At 46.0% G+C, this 6,000-nt stretch overlaps 1 protein-coding gene across 1 annotated transcript in view; it reads left to right on the top strand.

Annotated features, from left to right (window-relative positions):
• The first annotated feature begins 4,760 nt into the window (after nt 1–4,760).
• The window catches only part of PAPPA (pappalysin 1), a 249,920-nt gene continuing 248,680 nt past the window's right edge, over nt 4,761–6,000 (top strand). The window contains exon 1 of the mRNA XM_067542149.1: nt 4,761–4,865. The gene's annotated coding sequence lies outside the window, so the exon portion shown is untranslated. The remainder of the gene's footprint in view (nt 4,866–6,000) is intronic.

Below are 6,000 nucleotides of genomic sequence, written 5' to 3'. Positions count from 1 at the left end.
TGCAAGGCTTAAAGTTGGAAGATCCCAGCAAGGATGTCACCTTACTTGGAGCATGAAATTGACTGTAATGTATGTTGTTTATTCCAAAGTGTATGGAATTTGTAGGCATGTGGAAAACAGTCAGTCAGGTTTGGATCATGAATGGTTATAATTGGTCAGGGTCCAGTTGGTCAATGTCAGTGTTCCTCAGAAAAATAACATGAAATGGGCAAAGATCCATCACTTTGCCAATCAGCCCCTGTCAGGAGAGCATGCCGGCATGCCATGTACCAATCATTACTGACACCTCTTCGTTTTACCCTCTCAGGAGGTTATATACCCACTGTTACCTTCGTTTATCTCAGTCTATCGACAGGGCTCCAGTCTTTTGGATGGTGCATAGTTGAGTTATTCGACAGGCTTGCACAGTTATTTAACAGGTTTGTTATTTATATCACGAGTCTCATGCTGGAGGGCAAGAAAGAAGCAAAGACCTAGTGGCACAACCACATTTTCAAATTACCTGTTTTAAAAGAGCACATATGAATGAAACTAGAGATTTCGGAACCCTTGCGGTGTCTCCAGCTGCCTAAAAATTTCAGCATCCCCTTCCCCCCACACACCACACACACTCTGTTGCTTCTGGCTGTTAGCACATCCACAGCCCCAGGCTGGCCTAAATTCAGTGGAACTTCTGCCAGACCCCAGAATCCAGCCCACGCAGACCATTCTGGGTGACTGCTGCCGTGTCTGTCCCCTTTTTTTACTCTATGACAAGTGGAATGGTCTCTCTAAAAGAGCGGCCTTGTGGCTTATTTGACATCACTCCAGACATTCAGTAAACAAGAGGGAACACGGAGCCCTTTCGCTGAGGTGTGGGAAGTGGGGTGGGGGACAGAGGGTGAGGAGGGATGAGGAGTTACTCAGCATTTACTGTCTGAGAAGGTGAGAGTCACTGTGGAAAAACCCTGCCGCTTTATTGTTCTAACCTTTATTTAAATATAGAATCTATAACCCATTTTCCCAAGGAATGTAAAAGAGTGGTTTCTCACTCTGGACCAGGCTGTCCAATTTCTGAAGTATCACATACTTATGTACTATTTTATGGAGCTGACAGTGGGGGAGTCTAGGGAAAAAATAGTCAAAATAGCAGTGTGTGAAATAAACCTCTCTCTCTCTGTATGTATGTATGTCTGAAGAGAAAGATTGCCTATTTCAAGCTGGCCAAGGCTTATACTTGTTTTTACATTAGTCCATAGCACTCCCTCCATAGACTCCCTGACACAAGGGACTTAAACCTAAGGTTTGCCAACAATAACTACTGTTTCTCCATGGAAAGCCTATAGGAACAGTTCATAACAGGAGTGCTTGTCCACCTATAGGGACTGAAAGGATTATTTGTAAACTTTGCCGGCTGAGAAATATTATTAGATGCAATGTTTTCTTACTGCAGGCCTGGAAAAAGAGGTGGTGGTGGCGGGGGGTGCGGGGAAATATCAAATGAAGCAACGTGTTTCTTCAGGGTTTCCAAAGCCTGCTAGTCTCGATCGGTCACGCAGTCCTTTTAACATCTTCTTCCCCATCCCGCCTCCTGCCAGCCCCGCCAGCATATCAGCTTGTGCTCCATTGCCTGCAGTTTTATCTTCTGGTTTCTCGTTATGTGTCAGAGGAATTCCTTACAATATACATTCCTGCTCCCCTTCCGTTTCCTCTGTCTTTAAAACGAAAGTCTTAAGCGCTGTATTAGAAATTTCAACGTGGTTCTAATACTTTGCGTGAGACTTTTGTTTCAGAGAGACAGGCAATACCCCTCCCTTCTCCCTGATCTTAAACTTTTTGGATGGGAGAGGTTGGCATTTGAAAATCAAAGCAAAGTATTTATTCATTATTATTATAGCTATTCTGTGCTAGGTGCTGTACAAACACAAAGTAAGAGATAGTACCTGTCCTGAAGATATTAAAATGTATATAGACAAGAGAGACAAAGGGGAAGAGGACAAATAGAGGCACAGAGAGGTGAAGTGAACAGTGAAAGAGACCATTAAAAGTAGTGTATTAATCGCTCTCTCTCTTTATTTTCTATAGCACCCATCACCATAATATCTAAGCTCCTCCCAGGTTATTTCAGCTTTTACAGAGAAGCCCTTTAGCAGAATCTTCTCATTTCCATGCTATAGGAGGCTCTTCTTTTATATATATCCCCCACACACACGCCCCCTAAATACACATTTTTAGAATGTTAATTGACCTTTTTTGAAATCTTTATAATAAACCTGGGTTTTGGTTTCCTTTGGAGTTTCTGACAAAAGTTAGGATGCTTCTTATTTTCTTGTGATCAATTTGCCCATATCTAGCAGTATCATAGGGACATTCCTGTCATGATGTCAGAGGGGCAACCCTCCCCCTCCCCATGACATAAGCCTTATGTCAACATATGGCAAACATTTCTCCTAGTCTTGTTTTCTGCCTGCAGTAAAAATGCAGTAAAAAGCCAGAGGCTTTTCACAGAAGGGAAAACTCAGCTACAACCTTCAGGACAGGAAAAGCAAATATACTTTTAACAAGTAAGTTATTGGGACATTGCTAAATATTTCCAAGAAATAAAATAACAAAGGAGCTTGTGTCCAAGAGGAGTCACATATCTCAGAAAGTATAAGCATCATGGAAAAAAAAATCCTGCAGGATTATTATTGAAAGGTTAGCTGAAATGAAAAGCAGACTTATGCAGCCAAAATAGTTTTCAGGCTTTTAATTCATTAGCTCAGGTTTCATCTACCAGGATTTGGCCCCTGGCACATGTAATGAGATTAGTTTGTTAATTGTTGAGTCCTTTGGAATTAATGTACTGAAGGTGTTTTTTTCCCCTTCTGAAAAGTCCCCCTGGATATATAAACAGCAGCAATTTTGTTGAACATGGGCTCAGAGTCAGTCATATCAGGTTTGGCTTGATGAGAATGAATGAATCCTATAAACAAGTGGATAATAAAAGAAATAGAATTTTTTTTTTAAAAAAATCTTGTCTTGCAAAGATTGCAATGCAATATTTGGCTAATTAAATATTGAAGTTTAAGAAATATACAGTAGCTGGTTTTGTAATTATTGAAATATACGGTAGATTAACTTTTTGCACTTATCCGAGGTAGCTCTGCATCTTTAAATTTGTGATCCACACCTGCTAAACTATTAAGAAAGGTTCTTTTGTTGTGACTACTTCCAGGCCTTCCGTGAGATGGGTCTGATTAGATCTGATAGTCAAATCTGTCAATTGGTTTAGCTCTGCTGAGTGGTTGGGGGGCGGCGGAGGAATGTATGTGTGTGTGTGTGTGTGTGTGCGCGTGCGTGCGTGCGTGCGTGCGCACCCTGCTCTCCTGCACAAAATGCATCTCCTTGAGGCCAGCCAGAAGAATTTGTCCTCAGAGGAAGGTGGTTCTGTTTACACCAGTCTTCCCTGGGTGAGGCGGCTCTTCATGTTGTAGCTGGCGTTCCATAGCCAGTACATGAGAAATTGCTGTCCAGGGTTGCACTCAGCTACACACACGCACTTCACTGAATTTTTGTGACCCTCAATACATGTCCAGATTTTGCACCCTCCCACACCAAGCATCCACACAAGACCCAGTACATACTGAGGGGTGTGGGGGTGTCAGGTGGGGTTGTACCTGTGCAGCTACTCTGAGTTGCCGCCCAGGCCATCGCAGCGACGCTGCTATTTGTAGCATGCTAGCTCTGCTTGAACTAGCACAGATATGTGTACTCGAGCCGGGAATTTATACCTCCCAGCTGCTGTGTAGACATACTCATTGTGACTGGTCCTTGTGCAGGTGCTGGGCTTGTGTCAGGGAGGCTGCATAAAGACCATCTCAGCTTTGCATGCCTAGCACTTGTCACAATTGCAGACCCTGTGCTTGGGAGAGCTAGGGACTGGTCCTACTGTCTGCTTCCAGAGACTGCACATACCCCCAAAGATAGCAAGAAGGGCCATGACCCCACCAGCCCTTCTGCCCTGTCCTCTGGAGCAAGCCCAGTGTATCTGGGGGGAAATGCTGCACCCCATTGAAGGGATGGATCTATGGGCATGCTCCCCCCACATGCTAGCTTAGTGCAGCTCTGCACCTCTCCCAACCATAGCTGTGCTCAGATGGCATGAATAACCTCATCACATATAAATAAAGTAAGCATGATTATTATTACTAGGGGCCGATAAGTTAGCAACTAAAATAAACACTGACCTGAGATTTCACATAGCACTCAGTCAAGTAATTTCTCCTCTGCCACCTTGCTCACCAGATTTGGAAATACTTTTGACAAGTAAATAGTACCTCTTCTTCCCTCCTATCTCTTATTTACAGATTCTACCCCTCTGTATTGACATTCCAGTTGTAAAACCATCTCACCAAATTTTCACTGGCTCCACTAAATCCTAATCTCCTTAATTTAAAATGACTTCTGGTTCTTCTTGCTTGTTCCCCTTGATCTTTCAGTTTTGTATGCACATTATCTTCTTATCTTTCAACTGTTCTGTCTCCAACCTTACTTTGTCTGTTGGAAGTACACACACAATCGTTGGCCTGAAAAGGCCTGCTGATGGGGTGTACCAGGCCCTTGGAGGCCCCCTGCTGGAGATCTGACAGTCCTACCACATCCTGCCCCAGGAAAGGAGCAGTGAAGATGGGTCCTCCATGCCTGCCTAGAAAGGCTGCAGGGAATCAGCCAATCAAAGCACAGCAGGATCGGTTAAAAGGAGGTGCTGGGCCTGAGCAGATCAGTTCCTGGCTGGGAGAGGACCGTAAGGGAGGAGGTCAAGGGACTGTCCAGGTGAGGTGGCCTGGAGGAAGATCCTGTGCAAGCAGGGACAGAACAGAGACCCCAAGGACTATAACCCTAAGGTAATGGGTGAAGATGATGAGACAGAGTGGGAAGCAGCCTGGGGAATGCAGCAGCAACTATTAAAGTGAACAGCACTTGGCTATTTGTAGGGTCCCTGGGTTGGGACCTCGAGTAGTGGGTGGGCCATGAGAAGGGGACAAATTTATTTTGGAGCCCAAGCCAAGGACTGTAACTCTGTAACAGGCCTGGAGATGGGGCTGAAGTTGCTAAAGAGGGCCAGCTGTTCATTGGGCTTTGTTATCCTGGAAGGGGTCTGAATTTTAAGGCGTGACCTGGCTGGAGAACTGGGAAACCACAGAACTAGTAAAGATGAAGTGTCTCCAGGGAGAAAGCCCTGGGGTGCTGCTCTGTAATGGGACAGGACGGAGTCAAAGCTAGCCCAGAAGGGGCTGGGAAGGGTGCCCAGAGGCAGGGCTGCAGATACCAGCAAGGGCACCCTGGTAGTCCTTGTTGCCCCTTTTTTACCATGGAAGGGGTTCATTCGTTTTTGACTGTGTGACGTAGCTGAAGGGCTGAGCCACTGAAAACCCACCTGATGAGGACAACCACTGACGGCTGGCACTGTGAGCAGGGAGGGGGCAGGTCTGCATCCAGCCAACAGGAGGTACTCACAAGAGACGAGTGTACCCTGTCACACACCCCTTCTCTCTTCTGTTCCTATTGAGCCTGCAGCTTACCTAACAAGATGTGCCTCTTTTAAACCTAGGAAATCAGCTCTTCTGCATAAAGAGCCTTCCTGATTTGAACAGGCCGTCTTCAGAGTGTCAGGAGCAAGGTCCTGCAGTTGTGCTTGCTCAGTGCTCCTGATACCCTAAAGAGTCAGCCAGGCTGCCTGATGAACCTTCCCCCCGCCGCCACCCCGGATTGATTGGCTGGGGGAGCTACTATTTGAGTTCCATGGGAGTGGGCAGGTGCAAGCCCGCCCACTGCTAAAGGCCCCTCCCCCAGCCTAAGGGGAGGAGCCACTGGACCCAGGACTCAACTGATTTCAAAATGAAAAAACAGGAAGGGGCGTGAGGGTCAAAGGGTCAAACGGAGGGAACCGGAACAGGACACCGAGCAGAGAACCCTGGACAGTGCCCACCGCTCCTGGAAGGTGTCAAGGGAGCCAGTGGATGCTGCCCAGGGGAACTC

The sequence above is a fragment of the Emydura macquarii genome, unplaced genomic scaffold (genome assembly GCF_026122565.2).
Source record: "Emydura macquarii macquarii isolate MOO-44397 ecotype Brisbane River unplaced genomic scaffold, CSIRO-AGI_Emac_v2 contig_691, whole genome shotgun sequence".
Taxonomy (NCBI): domain Eukaryota; kingdom Metazoa; phylum Chordata; order Testudines; family Chelidae; genus Emydura; species Emydura macquarii.
Note: the sequence above shows the minus strand (reverse complement) of the source record. Positions and strands in the feature narration are given on the sequence as shown.